Genomic DNA, 14,395 nt, shown 5'->3' with positions numbered 1-14,395 from the left:
TCCCCGGTCATCAGATCTCCTACACTTCAAATTGTCCCTCACATATAGCTTCCCCTGAAAGCAGCGCAAGGCCAAGTCCCAAAACTTCTGGGGGATCCTTTTCATATTTAAAAAATACAACCCCACCCTCAGATCCCGACCTGGGCAGTCCCTGAGCGCCAGAGGCTTCTGGAAGTGGGTCAACAGAACCCGTTTGTCAAGGAACTGCCTTGACTGGGTCCTGATCTCCCACACTCCCAGACCCCACCGACGTATCGCCTTCAGAGTCGGGGTAGCGTAAGCCGGAAGATATCCATGAGGCGTACGGAGGTCCTTCACTTGCCCTCCTGTCTCCCATTCCTGGAAGAAAGGCCGAAACCATTTTCTGCAGGAGAGTACCGACGGAGGAGCCCTCTCTGAACAGAGGTTTGAGATGTTGGCTTTCAAGAAGGTGTTTGTTAAGAACACCACAGGGTTTACCATAGATAAACCCCCTAGTCTCCTTGTGCGGTACGTAACCTCTCTCTTGACTAGGTTCATCCTGTTCCCCATAACAGTTGGAAAAACAGGCTGTAGATCCTAGTGTAGTAAGCCTCTGGCAAGATACATACGCTGCCCAGATAGATAAACAAGGGGAGCAGGTACGATTTGATCAGGTGTACCCTTTCCCTGAGGGTCATAGACCAACCCTTCCACTGATCCACCTTATGAGTGGCATCCTGTAGCTTACCGTCCCAGTTTTTGGTGGGATAATCATCCTGGCCGAATGTGATGCCCAGAATTTTTGCTGAGTCTTGGGGCCCTGGGAGGGTGTCCGGGAGATCAAAAGTGGGATCTCCCCCTCCCAGCCAGAGACTTTCACACTTATCCCGGTTGATCTTAGACCCGGATGCCTCCGAGTAGCGTTCCACCTCCAACATCACCACATCGACCTCCTCTCTCGAGGACACGAAAATGGTGACATCATCAGCGTACGCCACCACTCTCTGGGCGACATCCAGCTCCGCCAGACTCATCCTGACTTCCGCCAACGGCCCACAATCTACCCTCCGGACGAAGGGATCAATTGCGAACACGTATAAAAGCGGGCTCAAAGGACAACCCTGACGGACTCCGGACCCCACCTCAAAAGAGCGGCCAGACCACCCGTTCACCAGCGGGAAACTCTCTGCCCCTGCATATAAGGTCTTAAGCCAATTAATAAAAGCACACGGTAAGCCATATCTCAGAAGGACGGACCAGAGGTACTCATGGTTCACCCGATCAAATGCTTTGGCCTGATCCAGGGTCAGCAAGTACCCCTTCCAGAGACCTGCACTACTCCGCTCCACTGCCTCCCGGACACCGAGAACAGCACTTAAGGTGCTTCGGCCTGGAACAGAGCAGTGCTGGGCCCCCAAAAGGAGCCGGGGTGCAAACTTCACCAGCCGATTAAACAGTATCTTGGCCAGAAGCTTCTTGTCCGTATTGAGAAGAGCTATGGGCCTCCAATTCTCAATCTGGCTAGGATATTTACCCTTTAAGAGAAGAATCAGGGCTGACCTCCTCATTGACTTTGGCAGAGTGCCCGAGGAGAGACACTCATTGAATACCTCAGTCAAGAGGGGAGCTAAAGACTCCTTAAAGGTCCTGTACCACTCTGATGTTAAGCCATCCGGACCTGGTGACTTCTTGGGGGCAAGCCCCTCAATCGCCAATCTCACTTCCTCTTCCCTGATTTTTTCTGCCAAAACATCAAGAGAGGGGTCTACCCCTGGCTCAGGAATGGTTTCAGCCAGGAAAGCCGACATCCCGTCTCGATCTAGATCCTTCCTTCCCAAGAGATGCGAGTAGAAGGATCTGACGACCTCCAAGATCCCTGATCTGGACCGATTCAGAGATCCTGTACTATCAATCAGTCCTGAAATGACTTTACTACTCACTGACATCTTACAGTTTCTGTAAGGGTCGGGCGAGCGGTACTTCCCGAAATCCCTCTCAAAAACCAAAGATGCGTGCCTATCGTACTGACACCTCATCAGCAAGGATTTCACTCTGGAGATATCCTCTCGGCTACCTTCAGTCGAGATGAGAAGCTCGAGTTTCCTCCTCAGTCCCTGATACAGGCGATACCTGTTCAGGGACCTGAGGCTCGAGAGCTGGCGGAAGAACCCCGCAACCCTCTTCTTGAATATCTCCCACCACTCTGACTTACTACTACAAAGGTCCAGTAAAGGTACCTGACTCTGAAGAAAATCCTCAAAGAACTGTTTTCCCTCCGCTTCCTCCAGGAGGGACGAATTCAGCTTCCAATAACCTTTACCCATCCGAGGGGTCTCTGAAACATTCAGGGAAAACAAAATCATACAGTGATCGGAGAACTCCACCTCAACCACGGACACTGCGGAAGAGACGGCTTCCTCCTTCAAATAAAACCTGTCTATTCTAGACCTGCAGCTACCTCGATGATAGGTGAAACCCGCGTGGCCTGAGGGGCTCCGGATGTGGGCGTCCTCTAGGCGAGCTTCCCTAACTATACTATTGAGAGCTATGCTATCATAAGCCAACCGATCATTGGAGCCTCTCCTATCTTGGGATCTCATGACAGTATTGAAATCCCCTCCAAAGATAACCTGTCGGCTTGTAAAAAGAAAGGGCTTAATCCTCATAAAGAGATCTTTTCGTCCCCACTTGGTTTGTGGAGCGTATATGTTAATAAGCCGGAGCCCTTGCCCCTTCATGAGGACATCTAAGATCAGGCACCTCCCCATTTCTAACTCAATAACCCGTCTGCATTCAACAGGAGCGGTAAAAAGGACCGCCACCCCACTATACGGCTCAGCTGCAAGAGACCAGTGGGAAGGGCCACGCCTCTACTCTCTCCTGGCTTTTATCAGGCAGGCAAGATCTGACAACCTGGTCTCTTGTAAAAAGAAAATGTCGGCTTCAACACGGCCGAGAAAATCAAAGGCTGCGAATCTAGCCGTATCAGACTTTATACTGGCACAGTTAATAGATGCCAGTGTCAATGGGGTGAGTGCCGCCATCATGGGTGATTGAGATAGACGGCCCTAACCCCCTCATTTTTGTTTCTTCTTTACCCCCTCATCCCCAGATGAGGAGGCTTCCTTGTCTTTGGACCGTTTTTTTGATTCTGACTGGTCCATTTTATAATCCCCATCTCCGCCTGGCTCCGATTTGGCCCCATCCCCTGCGGAAATTGCCCCATCAGGACAGGGCCCAGTTCCCCCTGGAGGCTCCCCCACTTCAGGCACCCCATCCCTGACGCCCCCCCCTTCAAGGAGGGGGAGGAGATGTCTTCAAGGACAGAGTACCGGTTAGACAGATCAATCAGAGGGGGGGCAGGTAAGCTTCCGCTTGGGACCTGGTCCGCAGCACGGGGACTAGAGGGCTCCGACCTCTTCTTTCTCCCTTTACTGCCCTTCTTTTTTGGCCTCTCTTCACCCTCCTCATCCACACTTTCACAGTGGGAGGAATCGGAAAGATCGGCCTTGCTGCCCTCTTCTTTACAGATTCTCCCCATTTCCTCTTCCAGCACATTCTCCCCCAGGGTCTCAGCAGTTTCAGGACTAACCTCAGGAGCAGGGCCAGAAGCTACCCCTGCCACATGGGAACTCTCCAGTTCCCTGCTCCTTCTCCGATTAGCCTCCCGCCTCAGCCTGGCGGGACTTTTCCTCTTCACTGACCCTGTTGCACCTTCACCCGCACCCGTGCCCTCCCCAGCTGAGGCAACATTACTGCTCTCCCCAGCCAAGGTGACCGTCGCACGGGCAAAGGCGCTAGGACAACGGCTGAAAGGGTGTCCTAAGACACCACACAGATGACACCTGATCTGCCTACAGGATGCGGCAAGATGACCTACCCCACCGCACAGTGCACAGACCTGCACGGTACAGGCTGCCCTAAAGTGAGTGGGGCTGCCACACCTGTGACAGACCTTCGGCTGCCCCTGGTAGAAAACTTGGATTCTGTCTCTCCCAAGGAAAGCAGCTGATGGGATGTGGGCAACAGTGCTCCCTGAACGCTTCAGTTTGACGGAAAACGTCCAGGCCCCAGACCAGATCCCATGTTCTTCATAGTTCTTTTTTGGCATGTCCGTCACATCCGCATATCGGCTAAGCCAGGTCATAATGTCATAGCAAGATAGTGACTCGTTACGTGTCAAAACGGTCACTTTCTTGGCCAGATTCTGACGGGATATCGCCTTTACGGCGAAATCCCGCCAGCCGGGCTCGCTTTTCACCACCTCATAATTCGACCAGAAAAGTTCCAAACCCTCTGGCCGAACAAAGCTGATGTCAAACTCGGAAGTACCATAGGGGTGGATCAGGGCAAAGATGTCACTTGCCCTGAATTCCATCCGGAGTAGGAGCTCAACCACCTTACCCCGAGGCGGACACGCATCTTCGCCCCTCCACACTAAACGGACCACATTCCTACGGCCACTTTCCTGCCCGGATGTCGGGAGGGACCAGACCACCTCCCCGTTTTGTTCTCGGAAGGCGCCTAAGCCATGTCTTTCTATCCAAAAAGACAGGTCAACCTCACCCCTCCCCTCTACATGGATTGACCTGTCTCCCCTACGTAGAGCCTCCAGGAGGCGCTGTTGCAAGTGACCCCCAGAGCCAGACGGAGATGGGGATCCCCCTGATCCCCCGGCAGTGACGCTGGCATAGCTTCTGGGAGAAGCAGCCACTACCGGGGGGGCAGTCGAACCAGGAACTGACCCAGAGGCCAAACCTGGACCCTTACTCTTAACAGAATCATCAGCCATAACACCTCTCTCTGCCATTCCACTACCGCTCCTCACCTGTATTTCACTTGCACCCCTCTCTTGAACTCCACTTGCACCCCTCTCTTGCACTCCTCTTGCACCCCTCTCTTGGACTACACTTGCACCCCTCTCTTGCACTCCTCTTGCACCCCTCTCTTGCACACTACTTGCACCCCTTTCTTGCACTCCGCTTGCACCCCCCTCATCCACACTGCTACTACAACTCCTCCCATGCGCACCACCATAATTCACATTCTGCACATTACCATTTTTATTCACATTTTTCCTTTCACTTTCACTCTTGCGTTCACTCTTCCTTGGTGTGTTACAGACTGGGCTGGCTGGGTCTTTTGCTTCATGTTTAAGGGTTGCCGGTTTCAGGATTGGTGCTGCATAGTTCTTTCTTCCTGTGTCTTGGGGTGCAGACACAGGCTCCGCCTCTGACATGGGTGGCCATGCCCCCTCGCTAAAAGACTGTCCCTCCGGACTAACTCCCGCTACAGCTGATGTGCAGGTTACCTCCCCCTTTATAGTGGAGTGCCCCCTGGCGCCAGAAGCAGTACCAACCACGCCACCTAGGGGACCGCCCCCTGAACCAACAAGGTCCGGCGCCCGGAAACTCTCCCCCCTCACAGGAGAGTGCCCTGCAGTGCCAGGACCTGTACCGCCCACTTTAACCAGGGGACCGCCCCCCGAACGGGTGAATCTGCCGCTATTTTCCGGTGCCTGGACACCCTCCCCCCTCACAGGAGGGTGCCCTTTTTTTTCTATAGCACCCGCGGCGATTTTGGGTGCACTACTGTATCCCCCATGCTGGCCCCGCTCCACTACAGAAACGGGGTCTGGCAGATTGGGGGACCCAGCACCCTGAACCGACTTTTCAGCCGACCCAGACTGCTGGAAGGGAGAAAAGACAAACTTAACTCCTTGTGTCTTCTTCCTCTTCTTGCCCTTTCCTTTCTTCTTCTTCTTCATTCCCTTCTCCTCTGGGCCCAAATCATCCCCGAAGGAAAAGTTTTCCAGACGGGTGGGGGACTCCTGCATAACAATCGCCCGCAGGAGACCCCCATCTGCCAAGCCGCTGCCATCACTGCAGTCACTGCCGTCATCATCATCATCCTCCTCACTGGAGGGAGGTAAGGCCACCTGAGCCGAGTTTACATAGTCCTCACTGAGGGTAAGTGGGGGGTCTGGGGTAACAGTGGTGGTGGTACACACAGGTCCAGTATCCATATCCCCCTCACTCACATCCCCCTCCTCACCTCCCTCCATCTCCTCCTCCTCACTCTGGCAGTCATCTTGGTTACTCACTTGTCCTGAGACCTTCATGCTGGTGAAACGATCTTTGTTCACAAGTCTCTCGCTGAGTATACCACCTCCCTCCACAATGTCCGATCTCAGCCTCACAATCTCATCCACCTGTTTCTTCAGAGCTCTCACCTTGGTGGAAAATGCTGCCCTCTTGGTCTTTGCTGCATTGTTTGCTTGGTAGCTTGTGAACTTCAGCTCCTCTCTGAGGCCTCTTAGTTGTTTGCCGAGCTGTTCATACTGAGCCATTTTGGCCTGGATTCTGGACCCAAAGCTGGCCAGGGATTCTCTGGGCCCCTTTACGCCCCATTGCTGGGGTTCTGAGGAAACAGATGCAGACTTTCCACTCCGCTGCCTGGATGAGCTTCTGCTGGAAGCTTTGCAGCTCCCAGCTGAGGTCAGGGGAGGGGGCCCCACATGGCTGTGGACCCTGGTGGATCTCCTCACCCCATCCTGACTACTGGCTGTTGCATTTTCCTTTGCACACCCTGCCAGCCGAGAACGGGGGGTGCAAGATGAAGCCCCAGCTTCCCGGGGCTCCATAGCAGGAAAACCTACCCAGGTGTCTGCCACACACCTGGGGAGGGGTGGAAGAAAATCACTGCTTCTCTGGGAAACTCAGGAGCTCAGCAGAACACAACCTTTCTCCAGAGCTGTACTCACTATTCTGCTGGTGAGGTCACTGTGTACGTACATTACATTACTGATCCTGTACTGATCCCGAGTGTGTGTGGGATGGGGGTGGGGGACCGGGGGGCCCCCCAAAAAAATTGCTTGCCCAGGGTCCAATCAAAATTAAAGACGGCCCTGTCCATTATACATACACTGTACAGCAATCATACATCCATTATACATACACTGTGTCTGTGACTGTACAACATTATTAATGGATTGGATGTATGATTGCTGTACAGTCAGTGTATGTATAATGGATGTATGATTGCTGTACAGTCAGTGTATGTATAATGGAGGTATGCTTGCTGTACAGTGTATGTATAATGGAGGTATGATTGCTGTACAGTGTATGTATACTGAATGTATGATTGCTGTACAGTGTATGTATAATGGATGTATGATTGCTGTACAGTGTATGTATAATGGAGGTATGCTTGCTGTACAGTCACAGTGTATGTATAATGGATGTATGATTGCTGTACAGTCACAGTGTATGTATAATGGATGTATGATTGCTGTACAGTCACAGTGTATGTATAATGGATGTATGATTGCTGTACAGTTTATGTATAATGGAGGTATGCTTGCTGTACAGTGTATGTATAATGGATGTATGATTGCTGTACAGTCACAGTGTATGTATAATGGATGTATGATTGCTGTACAGTCACAGTGTATGTATAATGGATGTATGATTGCTGTACAGTTTATGTATAATGGAGGTATGCTTGCTGTACAGTGTATGTATAATGGATGTATGATTGCTGTACAGTCACAGGGTATGTTTAATGGAGGTATGCTTGCTGTACAGTGTATGTATAAAGGATGTATGATTGCTGTACAGTCACAGTGTATGTATAATGGAGGTACGCTTGCTGTACAGTGTATGTATAATGGATGTTTGATTGCTGTACAGTCACAGTGTATGTATAATGGATGTATGATTGCTGTACAGTCAGTGTATGTATAATGGATGTATGATTGCTGTACAGTCAGTGTATGTATAATGGAGGTATGCTTGCTGTACAGTGTATGTATAATGGAGGTATGCTTGCTGTACAGTGTATGTATAATGGAGGTATGCTTGCTGTATAGTGTATGTATAATGGATGTATGATTGCTGTACAGTCAGTGTATGTATAATGGAGGTATGCTTGCTGTACAGTGTATGTATAATGGAGGTATGATTGCTGTACAGTGTATGTATACTGAATGTATGATTGCTGTACAGTGTATGTATAATGGATGTATGATTGCTGTACAGTGTATGTATAATGGAGGTATGCTTGCTGTACAGTCACAGTGTATGTATAATGGATGTATGATTGCTGTACAGTCACAGTGTATGTATAATGGATGTATGATTGCTGTACAGTCACAGTGTATGTATAATGGATGTATGATTGCTGTACAGTTTATGTATAATGGAGGTATGCTTGCTGTACAGTGTATGTATAATGGATGTATGATTGCTGTACAGTCACAGTGTATGTATAATGGAGGTATGCTTGCTGTACAGTCACAGTGTATGTATAATGGATGTATGATTGCTGTACAGTTTATGTATAATGGAGGTATGCTTGCTGTACAGTGTATGTATAATGGATGTATGATTGCTGTACAGTCACAGTGTATGTATAATGGATGTATGATTGCTGTACAGTTTATGTATAATGGAGGTATGCTTGCTGTACAGTGTATGTATAATGGATGTATGATTGCTGTACAGTCACAGGGTATGTTTAATGGAGGTATGCTTGCTGTACAGTGTATGTATAAAGGATGTATGATTGCTGTACAGTCACAGTGTATGTATAATGGAGGTACGCTTGCTGTACAGTGTATGTATAATGGATGTTTGATTGCTGTACAGTCACAGTGTATGTATAATGGATGTATGATTGCTGTACAGTCAGTGTATGTATAATGGATGTATGATTGCTGTACAGTGTATGTATAATGGATGTATGATTGCTGTACAGTCACAGTGTATGTATAATGGATGTATGATTGCTGTACAGTGTATGTATAATGGATGTATGATTGCTGTACAGTGTATGTATAATGAATGTATGCTTGCTGTACAGTGTATGTATAATGGAGGTATACTTGCTGTATAGTGTATGTATAATGGATGTATGATTGCTGTACAGTCAGTGTATGTATAATGGAGGTATGCTTGCTGTACAGTGTATGTATAATGGAGGTATGATTGCTGTACAGTGTATGTATTCTGAATGTATGATTGCTGTACAGTGTATGTATAATGGATGTATGATTGCTGTACAGTGTATGTATAATGGAGGTATGCTTGCTGTACAGTCACAGTGTATGTATAATGGATGTTTGATTGCTGTACAGTCACAGTGTATGTATAATGGATGTATGATTGCTGTACAGTTTATGTATAATGGAGGTATGCTTGCTGTACAGTGTATGTATAATGGATGTATGATTGCTGTACAGTCACAGTGTATGTATAATGGATGTATGATTGCTGTACAGTCACAGTGTATGTATAATGGATGTATGATTGCTGTACAGTTTATGTATAATGGAGGTATGCTTGCTGTACAGTGTATGTATAATGGATGTATGATTGCTGTACAGTCACAGTGTATGTATAATGGATGTATGATTGCTGTACAGTCACAGTGTATGTATAATGGATGTATGATTGCTGTACAGTTTATGTATAATGGAGGTATGCTTGCTGTACAGTGTATGTATAATGGATGTATGATTGCTGTACAGTCACAGTGTATGTATAATGGAGGTATGCTTGCTGTACAGTGTATGTATAATGGAGGTATGGAGGTAATGGAGGTAAATTTTTTTAATTTTTTTTTTTTTTTTTTTTTTTTTTTTTTTTTTTCTTCACAGTACACATCACAGTGATCATCCCTCTCTGCTTCCAGCTTGTGTGGTGTAAAGAAGGCTGTAATACTACTGTGTGAGACTGACGTGCGGAAATTCACATATGCGAAAATTAGCATATGCTGATTTTCGCATATGCGAATTTCCGCATGTGTTAATTTGTATATGTTAATTTTCGCATACGCGAATATTCGCATATGCGAAAATAAAACGAGGGTATAACGAATATGCGAATATTCGCGAATATATGACGAATATTCGTCCATATATTCGCGAATATTCGCGAATTCGAATATGGCCTATGCCGCTCAACACTATTGCTGTACAGTTTATGTATAATGGAGGTATGCTTGCTGTACAGTGTATGTATAATGGATGTATGATTGCTGTACAGTCACAGTGTATGTATAATGGATGTATGATTGCTGTACAGTCACAGTGTATGTATAATGGATGTATGATTGCTGTACAGTTTATGTATAATGGAGGTATACTTGCTGTACAGTGTATGTATAATGGATGTATGATTGCTGTACAGTCACAGTGTATGTATAATGGAGGTATGCTTGCTGTACAGTGTATGTATAATGGAGGTATGCTTGCTGTACAGTGTATGTATAATGGAGGTATGATTGCTGTACAGTGTATGTATAATGGAGGTATGATTGCTGTGCAGTGTATGTATAATGGAGGTATGATTGCTGTGCAGTGTATGTATAATGGAGGTATGCTTGCTGTACAGTGTATGTATAATGGATGTATGATTGCTGTACAGTGTATGTATAATGGATGTATGATTGCTGTACAGTCACAGGGTATGTTTAATGGAGGTATGCTTGCTGTACAGTGTATGTATAAAGGATGTATGATTGCTGTACAGTCACAGTGTATGTATAATGGAGGTACGCTTGCTGTACAGTGTATGTATAATGGATGTTTGATTGCTGTACAGTCACAGTGTATGTATAATGGATGTATGATTGCTGTACAGTCAGTGTATGTATAATGGATGTATGATTGCTGTACAGTGTATGTATAATAGATGTATGATTGCTGTACAGTCACAGTGTATGTATAATGGATGTATGATTGCAGTACAGTGTATGTATAATGGATGTATGATTGCTGTACAGTGTATGTATAATGAATGTATGATTGCTGTACAGTGTATGTATAATGGATGTATGATTGCTGTACAGACACAGTGTATGTATAATGGATGTATGATTGCTGTACAGTGTATGTATAATGAATGTATGATTGCAGTACAGTGTATGTATAATGGATGTATGATTGCTGTACAGTCACTGTGTATGTATAATGAATGTATGCTTGCTGTACAGTGTATGTATAATGGATGTGTGATTGCTGTACAGTATATGTATAATGGATGTATGATTGCTGTACAGTGTATGTATAATGGATGTATGATTGCTGTACAGTGTATGTATAATGGATGTATGACTGCTGTACAGTGTATGTATAATGGAGGTATGCTTGCTGTACAGTGTATGTATAATGGATGTATGATTGCTGTACAGTGTATGTATAATGGATGTATGATTGCTGTACAGTGTATGTATAATGGATGTATGATTGCTGTACAGTGTATGTATAATGAATGTATGATTGCTGTACAGTGTATGTATAATGGAGGTATGCTTGCTGTACAGTGTATGTATAATGGATGTATGATCGCTGTACAGTGTATGTATAATGGAGGTATGCTTGCTGTACAGTGCATGTATAATGGATGTATGATTGCTGTACAGTGTATGTATAATGAATGTATGATTGCTGTACAGTGTATGTATAATGGATGTATGATTGCTGTACAGTGTATGTATAATGAATGTATGATTGCTGTACAGTGTATGTATAATGGAGGTATGCTTGCTGTACAGTGTATGTATAATGGATGTATGATTCCTGTACAGTGTATGTATAATGGATGTATGATTGCTGTACAGTGTATGTATAATGGATGTATGATTGCTGTACAGTGTATGTATAATGAATGTATGATTGCTGTACAGTGTATGTATAATGGAGGTATGCTTGCTGTACAGTGTATGTATAATGGAGGTATGCTTGCTGTACAGTGTATGTATAATGGAGATATGCTTGCTGTACAGTGTATGTATAATGGATATATGATTGCTGTACAGTGTATGTATACTGAATGTATGATTGCTGTACAGTGTATGTATAATGGAGGTATGCTTGCTGTACAGTGTATGTATAATGGATGTATGATTGCTGTACAGACACAGTGTATGTATAATGGATGTATGATTGCTGTACAGTGTATGTATAATGAATGTATGATTGCTGTACAGTGTATGTATAATGGATGTATGATTGCTGTACAGTCACTGTGTATGTATAATGAATGTATGCTTGCTGTACAGTGTATGTATAATGGATGTATGATTGCTGTACAGCTTATGTATAATGGATGTATGATTGCTGTACAGTGTATGTATAATGGATGTATGATTGCTGTACAGTGTATGTATAATGGATGTATGATTGCTGTACAGTGTATGTATAATGGAGGTATGCTTGCTGTACAGTGTATGTATAATGGAGGTATGATTGCTGTACAGTGTATGTATAATGGAGGTATGATTGCTGTACAGTGTATGTATAATGGATGTATGATTGCTGTACAGTGTATGTATAATGGATGTATGATTGTTGTACAGTGTATGTATAATGGATGTATGATTGCTGTACAGTGTATGTATAATGGATGTATGATTGCTGTACAGTGTATGTATAATGGATGTATGATTGCTGTACAGTGTATGTATAATGAATGTATGATTGCTGTACAGTGTATGTATAATGGATGTATGATTGCTGTACAGTGTATGTATAATGGAGGTATGATTGCTGTACAGTGTATGTATAATGGAGCCTCCAATCTAAAAAAAAAGCTTCCAATCCCCAAAAAAGTTTTAATAAAGTTTTTCATTTTGTTTGTATTGATATTTATATGAGTGTAGGTCTGTTTATGTATGTGTGCATGCAAGCAAGAGGGGCTGAAACGTCGCACTGTTTGACATGTGGAATAAATAGTTATTTTTTGGATATTTGGAGTGCCGCACCATTTTTGAAGTTATCAATTGGCTGTGATCGAGCCTGAGGAGCTGGCACCCGCCTACTGTGGTAAAGTAGTGCTGCATTTTTTCGACATTTATATATATATATATATATATATATATATATATATATATATATAAAAACACACGCGTGTGCGGTGTGAGTTTGTGCTTTAGGGTGCACACTCCTCTACACCCCTCTGTCACCCATGTACACTCCTCTACACCCCTCTGTCACCCATGTACACTCCTCTACACCCCTCTGTCACCCATGTACACTCCTCTACACCCCTCTGTCACCCATGTACACTCCTCTATACCCCTCTGTCACCCATGTACACTCCTCTACACCCCTCTCTCACCCATGTACACTCCTCTATACCCCTCTGTCACCCATGTACACTCCTCTACACCCCTCTGTCACCCATGTACACTCCTCTACACCCCTCTGTCACCCATGTACACTCCTCTATACCCCTCTGTCACCCATGTACACTCCTCTACACCCCTCTGTCACTCATGTACACTCCTCTACACCCCTCTGTCACCCATGTACACTCCTCTACACCCCTCTGTCACCCATGTACACTCCTCTACACCCCTGTCACCCATGTACACTCCTCTATACCCATCTATCACCCATGTTCACTCCTCTACACCCCTCTGTCACCCATGTACACTCCTCTATACCCCTCTGTCACCCATATGCACTCCTCTCTACCCCTCTGTCACCCATGTACACTCCTCTACACCCAACTATCACCCATGTACACTCCTCTACACCCCTCTGTCACCCATGTACACTCCTCTACACCCATCTATCACCCATGTACACTCCTCAACACCCCTCTGTCACTCATATACACTCCTCTCTACCCCTCTGTCACCCATGTACACTCCTCTACACCCCTGTCACCCATGTACGCTCCTATACACCCCTTTGTACATTCCTCTACACCCCTTTCACCCATGTATGCTCCTCTACACCCCTGTCACCCATGTACACTCCTCTACACCCCTGTCACCCATGTACACTCTTCTGCACCCCTCTGTCACCCATGTACACTCCTTCATACCCCTCTGTCACTCATGTACACTCCTCTACACCCCTCTGTCACCCATGTACACCCATCTGTCACCCATGTACACTCCTCTACACCCCTCTTTCACCCATGTTCACTCCTCTACACCCTTCTGTCACCCATGTACACCCATCTGTCACCCATGTACACTCCTCTACACCCATCTGTCACCCATGTACACCCATCTGTCACCCATGTACACTCCTCTACACCCCTCTGTCACCCATGTGCACCCATCTGTCACCTATGTACACTCCTCTATACCCCTCTGTCACTCATGTACACTCCTCTATACCCCTCTGTCACCCATGTACACTCCTCTACCCCCCTCTGTCACCCATGTACACCCATCTGTCACCCATGTACACCCATCTGTCACCCATGTACACTCCTCTACACCCCTCTGTCACCCATGTACACCCATCTGTCACTCATGTACACTCCTCTAAACCCCTCTGTACACTCCTCTACACCCCTGTCACCCATGTACGCTCCTCTACACCCCTGTTACCCATGTATGCTCCTCTACACTCCTGTCACCCATGTATGCTCCTCTACACTCCTGTCACCCATGTATGCTCCTCTACACCCCT

This window comes from Hyla sarda, assembly GCF_029499605.1.
Source record: "Hyla sarda isolate aHylSar1 chromosome 2 unlocalized genomic scaffold, aHylSar1.hap1 SUPER_2_unloc_18, whole genome shotgun sequence".
In the NCBI taxonomy this organism is placed as follows: Eukaryota; Metazoa; Chordata; class Amphibia; order Anura; family Hylidae; genus Hyla; species Hyla sarda.
The sequence above is the reverse complement of the archived record's forward strand: the minus strand, read 5'-3'. Positions refer to the sequence as shown.